The sequence below is a fragment of the Rhinopithecus bieti genome, unplaced genomic scaffold (genome assembly GCF_001698545.2).
Source record: "Rhinopithecus bieti isolate Rb0 unplaced genomic scaffold, ASM169854v2 scaffold_9981, whole genome shotgun sequence".
Classification (NCBI taxonomy): Eukaryota; Metazoa; Chordata; class Mammalia; order Primates; family Cercopithecidae; genus Rhinopithecus; species Rhinopithecus bieti.
This window is the reverse complement of record NW_016806838.1, coordinates 2,435,345-2,448,904: the sequence shown is the minus strand read 5'-3', so window position 1 is coordinate 2,448,904 and position 13,560 is coordinate 2,435,345. Positions and strand designations below refer to the sequence as shown.

At 45.2% G+C, this 13,560-nt stretch overlaps 1 long non-coding RNA gene across 2 annotated transcripts in view; it reads left to right on the top strand.

The window, feature by feature from the left end:
- The first annotated feature begins 7,288 nt into the window (after positions 1–7,288).
- The window catches only part of LOC108533529 (uncharacterized), an 18,869-nt gene continuing 12,597 nt past the window's right edge, over positions 7,289–13,560 (top strand). Inside the window, exons 1-3 of one of the 2 annotated variants that reach the window (XR_001886749.1) lie at positions 7,299–7,373; positions 9,416–9,554; positions 11,284–11,390. This is a non-coding gene — a long non-coding RNA (uncharacterized LOC108533529). Of the gene's footprint in view, positions 7,374–9,415; positions 9,555–11,283; positions 11,391–13,560 lie in introns of both variants that reach the window. The other variant, XR_001886750.1, reaches the window with a different exon arrangement.

The following is a 13,560-nucleotide window of genomic DNA, read 5'->3' as shown; positions in this document are numbered from 1 at the left end:
GGTGAATGAGAATGAGACTTCAGACAATCTCACCCAAGCCCCTTAATGGTCAATAGGTTCATTGACTTGGAGGAACAAAATCTGTGGGAGGCTTGGAGGAACCCTCCAATCATCAACAATTGGGAAAATGCACATCTACCTTATGATTCATCTAGGGTTGTGGGGTGGTGTTAGGAATGGGGGTGAAGAATGTCCATGGCAAGGACCCAACCCAAGGTGGGAAAAACCTACCACCAGACTCTCAAACATCACCCCAGCTATGTCCCCACCCACAATGTGAAGTCCAACTCAGAGGTGGGTCCTGAACCATCACACCCTTTTGTCAGGATCCCAAGTCAAAATCTTGCAGTTAGACTATGGCAACCAACCAAGTCCTCAGAGATAACACAGCTCCATCCCAACACTTTCTTCCCAAGTTCTCCTAAACTCAAGGAACATCTTGGTGGGTGCACACAGGCAGGTAGTTTTCCCCTCTGTGGTCACTAGTTCTGTACCTTGCCTGCTGCTGCAGAGATAAGCATCTCACCCTCACACAACTCAACCATTCAGGGATTATCACTTTTTTCATGGAAGAGAAGCTTTCTCGGAAACCCCCAACAGACCTTTCCTTTGGTCTCATTGGCCAGAGGAATTGGGTCAAATGCCATCCTAAAACCAATCGCTGTCAAAGAGCAATTGGTAGCCACACCCAGCTTAGACTACTTCTGCTTCATTCTCTGGGGCTGGGGACCAGGCAACCCTTCCCTGAGCCCCTGGCTACCTGCCAGGGGCTCGCAGAGGAATGTGGTGGGTGGATGTGTGCCAGGTGGGGGAGCTTGAGTGGGGAGGGCTACTGGCTGAGAGTGACATGGACTGTGATGGCGCCCCAGTTGGCCATCTCATTCATCCTTGGGCTCTCAAGTGGCTTGTCCATGTTTGCCAATAAACAGGTCATGTAGAGTTTTCTAAAGCATGTGTGTGTGTGTGTGTGTGTGTGTGTGTGTGTGTGTGTGTGTGTGAACAGGCACAGAAAGAGAGTTATGACAGAAAGAGAGTTATGACCTTAGGCCTTATAATGTTCCTTCCTTAATTAGACTTGAGGAAATGCACCATTTTTGCTTTAAAAGAAGTGTAATGAAGATGGATTACAGTTCAGGGTCTGATTGGAAAGAGCCAGGAACTAAGATTAATTAGCAGCCACATGTGGTTTATTTTCAAGGTCGTTTTTACTTGGCTTCCAGAAATCCTGCTTTAATATCTTCAAACTCTCACTGAACTTTTCGTGTGCAATGAGGTGGAGGATTTTGCATTCTTGTTTGATGGGGAGAGGCGCTGGACCTCCTGTAACACTCTCTGAATGGCCAGCCCCTGTCACTAGCCATGTTCGGATGTCTGTGGATGGCCACCTCAAGCTAAACCAACCCCTCCCACTTCGACCCCACATAGCTTCAATGTGAATTGCTTTCCAGCTGACATTTCTCAGGGGATGTGTGGATGCTGGGTTTGAGGGTGGTTTTTAATTCTGTAAGCTGTTTAAAGTCTCCTAAAATTCCTCATCATCTTTTCTATTAGAGCTTAAAATTTCCAGGATTTTCTGGAACAGAGTGAGAGCTTTAAAATAGCCTGGTCGCTGCAGTCCCAGTGCTGGATGGAGGTCTAAGCAACACTACAGGCAATTCCTTAGCTAGCGTTTGGAGACTTGCTCTTTCAGCCTTTTCTTTTCTCCTATGACACTTTTGCTTCCTTCTATCCAAGGCCACCTCTTCTTCCTACCAGAGGACTAGCTGTCCCACCCTGGTAAGACCATCAGTAGATGCCCCTAGCCCTTGGGATAAAAGCTCAACTCCTCATTGTGGTTGGCAGGGCCCTGCCTTTTCTGGCTCTCAGCTTTCTCCCGTTCTCTCCAGGCTTCCAGAACACTGGCTTTCTTTGGGTTCCTTAAACAAGTGAATATTTTTCCTGCTTCACAGCCCTTACAGGCTGTTCCCTGTGTTTGGGACATGTCCCACTTGGTCATTGGCTAATTCCTTCTTACCATCCAGGTCTCAGTGTAAATGGGGCCTCCTCATGCGGGCCTTCCTTGCTTCTTCCCAAAGTGGCATTTTTTTTTCAATTGTCTACCGACACGTCCTGTTTGGGTCTTCTAGTGCACTCAGTGCAATTTGCCATTATTTTACCTATTTGTGCATAGACTTGTTTGGTCTGTCTCCCCTGTGAGAGAGAGGACAGGATCTTGCCAGCATGTTCATCATTGTATGCCCAAGGCAGAGCTCCACGGGTTCTGGGTCAGAGCTGGCTGATCAGTACTGAAATCCTGCCTCTTTGGGCAGCTTTCCTGGGGCCACCATCTGGGGTCACTCCTCTTGGACCCCTCTTGCATAAATTGCTCCTTCCCCTGACTAGTCTCTGGGGTCCTTGAAGGCAGTGACCAGGTCTGATGTGTCTTTATACCTCTCAAAGGCTCCTACATCTGCTGACCCCTCAATAAATAGTTATTGACTGATTAATTAAAAGAACCCTGTTTCCAAGGAAGAATCTTCAGCTTCAGCTCAACTGACCACTGTGAAATGAAGCAAGAAACTAATAGACATTAGGCATTTGTATCAATTAGGATGTATTTGGGTTGCAAGAATGGAAGAATGGAAGTGTTCGTGGTTTAAATAATAAAGATTTAATGATTTCACATGCTCACAGGGAGCCCGAATGGAGGACTCGCTACCTGCCAGCCTTTGATCTAGATGCTTTCTATATATTCATACACTTAGTCTTGACATCATCCCTATGAGGGAGGTGCTATTATGGTCTTCCTACTACGGATGAAGAAACTGAGCCTCAGCAGGTTAAGCACTCTGCCCGAATTCATGTGAGTGGTAGAGCCAGAACTTGACTGGTTCTAAGGTGATCTGGCCTCAGGGTCTGCATTTACCTACCACTTTGTCATGGCAGGTCTGGAGGCAGGTGTTCTGGGTTTGATGGGAGCTCAGTGTCAGGATGCAGAGTCAGTGTGTCTGATTCCCTGGGCCTCCCCCTCATGGCTCCATGGCCCCCTCCACTACACAACTTCTAGAGCAGGAGGCTAGGGGTGAGGGGTGGGTACAAGCAGTCTTCCTCATGCTGCCATCACCTCTAATCAGGCAGGACAGTGTCTTCCAGAAACACCCAGAGAGTTCCCCTAACATCTCATGGACCAGAGTGGGGTCTTGTGGCACCCCACAACAATGCTGACAAGAAAATGGGGTGGCCATGAGTGAATGATTTCAGTTGAACCAGTTCTCATCCCTAGGGACTAAACATGTTGCCACCGGAATGAAACTGGGTCTGTCATCTGCAAGACAGAGGGCTGGATGGTGGGTAGAACCCACCAGGCTTGGCCTAGCACATTTGATTTATTCATGGGAGACTCAGAGAGAGGACTCAGGCTCAGGAACCCATCCTTGCAGGAGGTAGGACCTGACCCTTGGGTGATATCAAGGACTCCAGTTCCCTTTCACTCTTAGTTCCCAGCAGGTCTAGTGTCACTCTAGGGAGGTTCATGCATGTGTGTGAGTGTGTGGATGAGTCAGGTGGGTCAGGGATGGTTGGAGGTGGGGAAAGGGATGCAGCATGTTTTTCCTCTCCCTCTAGAATTCTGGCCCCATTGGTTGTGCCATTTATCCTGGGATTTCAGGCTCCACTGACAGGTAGTGTATATATGTGGGGTGGGGGAGTGAGAAGGAGGGGCAGTCACTCTCTGTCCAGTGCAGGCCCTGAGCACCTGTTTAAGTGACCTGAGAATGCACATTGATCATTTGCCAGTGCTATACTTGGTAGCAGGTACTTATGCCTACACCTCAGTTAATTTTCACAACTGACCCATGAGATCAGTACTATTATTTTCACCCCCATTTTAAAATTGCTTCCTAGAGGCGCCACTTTGGACAGAAAGGTTACTTAACCTTTCTGTGCCTCTTTTTCCTTCTCTGAGGGAAATGGGGATGACAATAACTTGCCTTCCTCATATAAAGCACTTAGAACAATGCCTGACACATAGTAGCCAGTGAATACATGCTAGTATTGTGCTGCTGTTATTTTTCAGATGAGGAAACTGAGGCTTGGTAAGTGAGGCACAAATGCCGATCACATTCTAAGATGGGCTGAGTCAGGCCCTCCTGATAGCTATGAGGATGACGAGGATGAGGATGATGGAGGAAGAGGAGGAGAAGGAGAGAAAAGAAAAGGAGAAGGAAGAGAAGGAGAAGAAAAAGGAGGAGGAGAATAAGGAGGAGGAGGATAAGGAGGAGGAGGAGAAGGAGACAAAGAAGATGATGTTGGTGATGATAATGATGTTGGGGGTGATGACAATGTTGGTGATGATGATGAAAGAGGAAGAGGGGAAGAAGGAGCAGGAGAAAAGGGGGAGATGATGTCAATGACTGTAATGATGTTGTTGATGACAATGATGATAAAATGACAGTGTTGGTGATGTTGATAAAGCTGATGATGATGATGGTAGTAAGAAAGACAAAGACATGATGAAAGCCAATAATTACTGAACATTCACCATGTCCCAGGCATTGTGCCAAGCATCTCACATTTATCGACTGAGGACACTGAAGTGCCAAGAGGGTAAGAGCATCACTGGCTGACGTCATGCAGGTGGTGAGGGTGCAATCAAGACTCATGCCCAAGACTGCCTGACTCAATAGCACTTAACTCCATATGGGTGCCACCATTTTGAGAGAGTCTGGACCAGGAGCTCAAAAGAGTTGTCTCAGTCTTCTCCATATTTCAAAGTAACTTAAGGAGCTTTTTTAAAAATACCAAGGCCTGAGTCTCAACCTTAGAGATTCAGAATCAGTTGGTGTGGGGTGGAGCCTGGGTATCAACATAATTTATTCAGGTGATTTTTGAAAACCTCACTATCCAGATGATCACTAAGGTTGACTGGTTCTGATATTTCAGGCGTCTCTGATCATCCTCTATTCTCCCTACCAAGGAGGCTGCAGGGAAGGAAGACTGACAAGACATCTCAAGGAGGAGAGGGAGCTGGAAAAGCCGGAGTCAAGTGAGCCCTGTGCAAGGCAGCCTATGAAATACGAAAGAATGTGTGAATTGGCCTTGGGCACTGTCACCATTTTCCTCAACTTTCTGGTCATCTGCTGACTGTGGGGCATCTTAGAAATAAAACTAATATTCCTTGGATGTTATTTCATAGTAGCAAAGGCAGTGTGTTATCCTGGGAGTGAATTTACAAAGAATGGCATAATTTTATTTTGAAACAGTCACCACCTCAGAGTTCATTTCACTCAGGCTGCTGCTGCTGCTTTTTTTTTTTTTTTTTTTTTAACAGGGTCTCACTCTGTTACTTGGCACTATCATGGATCACTGTTGCCTCAAACTCCTGGACTTAAGTGATTCTCTCCCACTCTCTGTCCCCCACCTCCCAACTACCTGGGACTACAGGCGTGCATCATCATGCCTGCCTAATTATTTTAGTTTTTGTAGAGACAGGGGTCTCACTTTGTTGCCCAGGCTGGTCTTGAACTCCTGGGCTCAAGTGATCCTCCCACCTCAGCCTCTCAAAGTGTTGGGATTACAGGCGTGAGCCACTGGGCTCACCCCCAAGCTTCTTATTTGTAGTGAGGAAACTGAGGCCCAGAGAGGGACAGTGGCATGCCCAAGCCCACAGGACCAACTTACTCATCATCCCTGGGAACGGCCTGCTTGTGGCTGCTGTGAATGAGAGCGTGCCAGGATTCTTGCTATGAAGGCTTTAGTTGAAAAAAAAAAAAAAAAAAAACCAACAAATCAATATGCTTTATATAATTTTTGTTCATCTCTTGGAAAGATGCAATGTGGCAGTTAAGTCCACTGTCAATATTTTTATGAGCTCTGTGGAAAATATGATGTTAAAGGCTTTTGGTAACCACTTCATTAAGCTTGGCTTTTTCTAGGCCACCACAAAAGGTAAATAAACCCTAATGAGTAATATGCCCAGATTGAGATCCTGTAAGCTATCCAAAGAGTCAGTGCCTCAAAGCACACTCATCCCCCCACACCAAGCCTCAAAGGAGTCTGAGAAAGCTGATCCTAGCCCTGTGCTGCACACCAAGACCTTCAGACAAAGACTTATTAACCCACAAATTAGATACTAACTAAACAGAGCCAGAAATTCCATAGACAGAAAAGAATTGCATAGTATCATAATACTATATGTTAGCATGCCGCCAGCTGGGCTCCCGGGACAGCAAAGTGCCCTGGTAACCAGCACATGGAGATTAATGGGGCTGCTAGGCCTAACAATGACCCCAGGCCTTAGTCTTCCATTCCTTCCACAAATTAAATGCTAGGTATTGGGGATTCAATAGTGATTAAGACAAAGTTCTGGCCCTTCAGAAGCTCATTGTCTTTTGGGGAGAAATTGGAGTACAAGTAAACAGACTTGTCATCTGGAGGTGCAATGGGATGTATGGTGAGTGAATGCCTCATACTAGGGAGCAGGGTCAGGAATATTTCCTTGGAAGGACTGTAGATTTGAAGGAAAGAGCTCATCTTTAAAATAGGAGAAACCTGAGTGTATTTACAGGTGATGGGAAAAGTCACCAGAAAGAGAAAGAATTGAGGTCAGTTAATGACCTGAGTTTCCTAAGAAGGTATAACAGGGCTGGGCATGGTGGCTCACGCCTGTAATCCCAGCACTTTGGGAGGCCGAGGTGGGCCGATCACGTGGGGTCGGGAGTTAGAGACGAGCCTGACCAACATGGAGAAACCCCGTCTCTACTAAAAATACAAAAAAATTAGCCGGGCATGGTGGCTCATGCCTGTAATCCCAGCTACTCGGGAGGCTGAAGCAGGAGAATCGCTTGAACCCAAGAGGTGGAGGTTGCAGTGAGCTGAGATCACACCACTGCACTCCAGCCTGCACAAGAGTGAAACTCCGTCTCAAAAAAAAAAAAAAAAAAAAAAAAAAAGAAAAAAAGGTATAAGAGAATGGAGCTGGGTTGGGGGATGAGCCTTAGGAGGAAGGAGAACCTGCCTGTGAAACAGATGAGAAAGAGACAAGGGTGGACACAGACGTGCATGGACTGGTAGGCAAGGAACTGGAGGTGAGGAAATGGGAAGGGGCAGCTGCTTTGGGTGAACTAGGAGGTGTGATGTCGTCTAAGAGTGTAGGGGATGGTGAAGAGGGCTTCATGAAAGGGGAAAATGTAACAAAGTGCCAGGAAGAACTGACATGGGATTTACTGTGTCATAAAGGATGTCTACTGGGAGGTGATAGGGGCCCAGCTGTCACCAGGGTCCATGAAAGAAGAGTAGCCTCACAATGAATGGTTGGGTGGGTTTCTCCAGAAGTCCCCAGCAGCATGAGTATAGGAGCAAAGAAGGCTGGCTCCATTTAGGATCAGTTTTTCCAGGTAGCTATAAGGGTAAAAAGATCAGCAAAGGAATTAAGAGTTTTTGTAAGACAGGCTGAAGTGATGGCATATAATGAAGGGACTGGAGATAGAAGGGGCTGATAGAGTGGAGAAAATGAAGTAGCTAAGGGTCTGCAGGTCTTAATAAGGTTAAAAACAGATGTTGTGAGATTAGTGGAGGAAAATGCTAGAAGGACAGTGATCCTTACTGGACTGTGAAAACTTCAGTTCCAGGTAATGGTGAGCTAGGTTATTTGGATCAACTGCCTGCTGAAAACAATCAAGAATGCTGCATAAAATATAAAAACATCTTAAAGGTAACAAGAGCTGACAAAACCCTGAGGAATTACCAGGCCATTGTTGAAGGGAAAAAAGGAGCCAATGAACACAGAATCTGCTTTTGCCCTGAAGGATTCTGACATCTTAGCAAATCTGAAGTTTTGTTTTGTCTACCAAAATCAAAATCAAAGGCCAGCACAAAGTGTAGGCATCTAATAGGAGGCCTCTGGCACTATCAACTGGGCTTCCTAAGACTATTTCCTCTAAAGTAGGAGGTGAACTGAATTAAACCAATTCTTTTTTTTTTTTTTTTTTTTTTTGAGGCAGAGTCTCACTCTGTTGCCCGGGCTGGAGTGCAGTGGCCGGATCTCAGCTCACTGCAAGCTCCGCCTCCCGGGTTTACGCCATTCTTCTGCCTCAGCCTCCCAAGTAGCTGGGACTACAGGCGCCCGCCACTTCGCCCGGCTAGTTTTGTATTTTAGTAGAGACGGGGTTTCACCGTGTTAGCCAGGATGGTCTCGATCTCCTGACCTCGTGATCCGCTCGTCTCGGCCTCCCAAAGTGCTGGGATTACAGGCTTGAGCCACCGTGCCCGGCCTAAACCAATTCTTACATAGTTTTGCAGCTCAGATTCGTACCACCTAGGTAGCCCAGGGAACTTCAAATCTTGATTTTGGATTAAGGTGAGATTTCCAGACACATATCCTCTATAAACAATTTTTCAATCGTAATGGCCAGCACACAGTCAAAAATAACTAAATATACTCAGAAATAAGATACAATGAGGAATCCACAGATGTAACAGACCCATAGATTTCACATATTGGTATCATTAGATATAGACTATGAAAAACTATGCTTGCTATGTTTAAAGAAATAAAGATCAGTCCTGCAGGGAACAGGAAACCATAAAAAAGGACATAGCAGATTTGAAAATCAAATGGAATTCTTAGAACTGAAAAATACAATAATCAAAGTAAAGAATGATGTTGGTTTTTGAGGTTTCTGAGATAGACCGGTTGCTAGTGTTGATGTCCAAAGTGTGGCCAGTGGGAGTTTGCAGCTGAGGTGGAGTGGAGGAGTCATTCAAGGGAGTTGAAGTGATACAGAAACTGGGAGTCTAAAGGGGTGGGGGGATTTTTCATGTGGCCTGTGAAGTCACCCAAAATTATGGCAGGACTTGCAGTGGGGAGACAGGTGCCCAAGTTATCACTGGATGAGGGGAAGGTTAGCAGACAGAGGTGAAGAGAGAGTAGTCTTGACAAATGAGATTAAAACATAATGGAGTAAGGAATTCCAACAGGAGTGAAGAAGTAATCTGGAAATGGGATTGAGGAGTGGGAAGGATGGATCCCATCTCTCTGCCAAGAACTGTAAAGGGTCTGGGATTTTATGCTACTTACAAGCTAACAGCTGAGCCTGCCGCAGCTTTATGGATGCTGGCAAAAGACTTGAGACTCAGGTCAGAGATGAAGTTCAGTATATTACTCATGGCAATGGTAGTAGCCAGAGCATCTGCATTTGTATTGATTCTTTGAATTGCAATTCCTACAGGAGGATGCAAAGAAAGTCAAGTTATACCCACATGTGAAGTGGGTTAATTTTTAAGGAGAGGAATCCTGAATTTATGGACTTTGAATCTTTTATAATAAGCAATAAGTCAGTCTGCTTTTTGCTCTGGGGGGAGACATTATCTTTACTACACTGGTCAGTAAGCTTATCTGCCATTTGCTCCTGAGGAGACACTGTCTCTGTCTTCCAAGCCTAATCATCATACAAACACCTTGAAAAGAAGGTCTAAAGTGAAGGTAACCAACACCTCTGCTGGCAAGAAGTGGTAGGATGTGAAAGACCTATGGAGAATTCTCAACACTTTTCAGCCCAGGTCTACTGGATGTGAGGGTAAATAGTTTTTACTTGCCAGGGTTTAAAGGAAGTGGTATCCTCAGAGGCCAGCAGGATTTTAGGTAGAGCCAGGAGGTACGATATATTCTATGAGAAAGTTAAGAATTTAGAAAATGTGTTCCTACTCACTAAAAAGAGAAGTGCTTGGATCATTAAAAATAAAAATTTGCACCAAAATTATGTTTAGTACAACATAATACTGTATTCAACAGTCAACACTGTATTCAATACAGTATTCAACATTGTATTGTAGTGCATTCCAGAAAAGATAGAATGAAGAAGGGCCTGGGCACTGGGTAAGGAATGAGGAGACCTGTGTGGTGGTCCAGCTCTCCATTAACAGCTGACTTTCCCCTCGTGGTCATCATTTCCTCATCTGTAAAATGAAAAGGATGGAGATAGTTAACAGTTTTGAGATCTCTTTTTAGCTCTGTTGATATAAGATTTTCATGCTTAGAAAATTGGCAATATGAATATAATACCTAAAGAAATTCTCTGTTAGCCAGAAAACCCTACTTTCTAGGACACAGTTTACTAAAAAGACAACGAAGAAGATAGTAGTGATAAAAATGACTATCAAACAGTAGATGGAAACCATGGCTCCCAGCCTAGTGCTGCCCTTTGTCTGCTTTGGATGCCAGAACTATCCATGGATATTATTGCTTAGAGAGTAAATTAGTTTTAACTTTCTGGAGAGGCTGACCAACTCTGATTTCCTAATGCACAGCAGACACTTAGAGTCTCAGAGAGGCAGCATGTGTCAGAGAATGAATGTGGGCTCTGGAGTCCAACAGACCTGGGAATAAATCCAGACTCTTCCACTTGCAGGCCATGAGACCAGAGTGTTACTATTTTGTGGCCTGCCCCATATCCCTCTCTTTTGGGAGCTGCACACTGACTTTCTGGAGCTTGCCCATACCCTACTCTATCCATGCGGTTCCTGTGGGAAGTGACACATTCTCACATGACCACGCCCCCTGGACACAGTTGATTGGTTAAGGGGCAGGTATCTGGCCCAAGCTGAGCCAATCAGAGCCTTTCCCTGTGATTTCTGAGATTGAAACTGAGGAACGGCATCAGTCCCCTGTGGGCAAAGGCTGAAGATGACAGGCGTGTGGTAATATAGGCAGACACACTCCCTGCCATGTGCAGAAAGCCAGTCTGCAGTGACAGCAAAGATGAGAGGTGGAGAAACAGGCTTGGTGGCATCTGAGCCACTGCTTCTAGTTGCTCTGAGGCTTGGCTGCCCCTTGCCTTTCCCATGCATGGTTTGGTTCTTAAACACTTTGTTGTATTTCCGGAACCATCAAGTGTCCCTTTTTGTGTAAGGCTGTCCAAGTTGGCTTTGAACATTTGCAACCAAAAGAGGTCTGACTTATTTAGAAATCCTGGGCAAATTGCCCTCACAGTTCCTGCGTTTCCTGATTTATAAAATGGTAAAAATTGGGATCAAAATGTATAGTATAGCCGTAGGGGTAGCTGAGAAGATTAAGTGACATAACATACGAGAAAACCTGGCACTACGCCTTGCCAGTAGGGGAGCTTAAGAAATATTATTTTCTTTCCTCTTTGGCCTTAAAGTCATCCAGGGTGCTATTTTTAAAAGCTAACATTTATTGAGCACTTATTCAGAGCCAGGCATTGTACTTGGCATTTACAATGTATAATTGCATTTAGCCCCTTACAATAATCCTATGCAGCAGCGACTATGATCTCCATTTTACAGATGCGGAAACCATCACGAGGGGCTGGATAAGGGAATTGTGAACTGTTCACTGGAGTTAAGGCCTCCGACCCCATCCCAAAGCCAGCACTGCTGGAGCCTCAGAGGAGGTGAGTTCAGACAATTAAAATACAGATGTGAGAGTAAATATTGAGAACTTACTACCTTGAAAAGAGATTTAGGCTGAAAACAGAAAGAGTTCCGAGATGGTTTGGCTGAGGTAACTATGATGGGCTGTATGGGGTTATTAGGGAGGCTGAGGCATTTGGAGCCCACACCTTTTGAACTTAACCTCATGCAGGAGACACTCCCGCCCTCAGCCAATGAGTATGATGGGGCCCTGTCACAGGAGGGCTTAGGACTGCCCAGAGTGGAGGGGAGGGAGATGCTGTGGCTTCCGTGTCTGTGTCCCTCCAAAACTCGTATGTTGGTACCTAATACCCAATATGATAGTATTAAGAGGTGAGGCCTTTTGGGAAGCGATTAGGTAATGAGTGCTCTGTTCTCTTAAATGGATTAATGCTCTTATAAATGAGGTTGAAGGGAGTGCCGAGATGCCCTTCTACTCTTTTCCCTTTCCACCACGTGAGGACACAGCATCTGTCCCTTCTACCATGTGAGGATGCAGCAAGAGGTGCCATCTTGAAAGCAGAGAGCAAGCCCTCAGCAGACACTGAATTTGCTGGCACCTTGATCTTTGATTTCCCAGCCTCCAGAGCCGTGATAAATAAATTACTATTATTTATAAATTGCCCAGGCTAATGTCTTTAGTTATTGCAGCACAAATGGACTAAGACAGGAGGGAAGTTCATTCAGATCCTGTTGGTGCTAAGATGCTACCCTGTGCCTCAAGGGACACGAAGCTTGGATGCAGGACAGAGGTGGGGTGGGAGCCAGGGAAGGTGAGGGGCTGAACTGGGGCAGCAACCAGGGTGGTGGTGGGGGTGGGATGAGAGAATTTCTTAAGATTGTTTCTTGGACAGACTGAAGATATTGAATAAATTTTGCCACAGAAAAAAGGGGAAGGAAGGAAGGAAGGAAGGAAGCAAGGAAGGAAGGAAAGAAGGAAGGGACAGAGGGGGGAGGGAAGGAAGGAAAGAAAAAGAAGAACCAAAAATCAGACTATAATGTTTAATTATTGTTATGGTTTAGAAATAATTATCATTTCTGATTTTGGAGGCCCAGTATGCATACATTTCAATAGACCTGTCATCGTCACAGCATTTGCATTTATAGCTGCTTCTGTCTGGAATCTCTGTAGTTCTGGTGGTCTCCAGGAACAAAGTGTAATGATTTTGACTTCTCAGTGGCTTGGTTTGGAGACTGGGTGGTAGAAGCAACAAGATTTGGCACTAGGAGCACTAAGTCCTGAGTTTTTATTGTAGTGCCTCTCTTCACAGGCTGTGTGATACAAGCAACTTGTTGCTTTTCTCTGAGCTGTGCAAGGAATAGTTTCAAAAAAATTTCGCAGTGGCTACCTGTGGCCCTGCTGAAGGGGAGTGGAACCCCATCTTTACCCCTCTTCAAGATCCCCCACCTTCTATCTGTTTTAGACTCTGAGGTCTGGAAAAAACATTTCAATTTTTTAAAAACGAGCCTTTTTTTGTTTTTAATTTGAAAAAAATAAATTTTATTGTGTATATTGGAGGTATACAACACGATGTTATGGGAGACATATAGATAGTAAAAAGGTTACTATAGGAAAACAAATTAATGTATTCATCACCTTATATAGTTACTCATGTTTATTGTTTTTGTGACAAGAGCAGCTAAAATGTACTCATTTAGCAGGAATCCCAAATACGATTTTATTACCTGTAAATCTCATGCTGTACATTAGAGCTCTAGACTTGTTTATCCTACATATCTGCTACTTTGTGTCTTCCGACCTACATCTTCCCATTTCCTCCTCACCTCCCACCCCAACCCCTGGTAACCACTGTTTTGTTCTCTATCTCCCTGTATGTGATTTTTAAAAAAGATTCCAGGTTGGGCATGGTGGCTCATGCCTGTAATCCCAGCACTTTGGGAGGCTGAGGCAGGCAGATCACCTGAGGTCAGGAGTTTGAGACCAGCCTGGCCAACATGGTGAAACCCCATTTCTACTAAAATACAAAATTAGCTGGGCGTGGTGGCACATACCTGTAGTCCCAGCTACTTGGGAGGCTGAGGCAGGAGAATCACTTTAACCTGGGAGGTGGAGGTAGCAGTGAGCCGAGATCACACCATTGCATTCCAGCCTGGACGACAAGAGCAAAACTCTGTCTCAAAAAAAAAAAA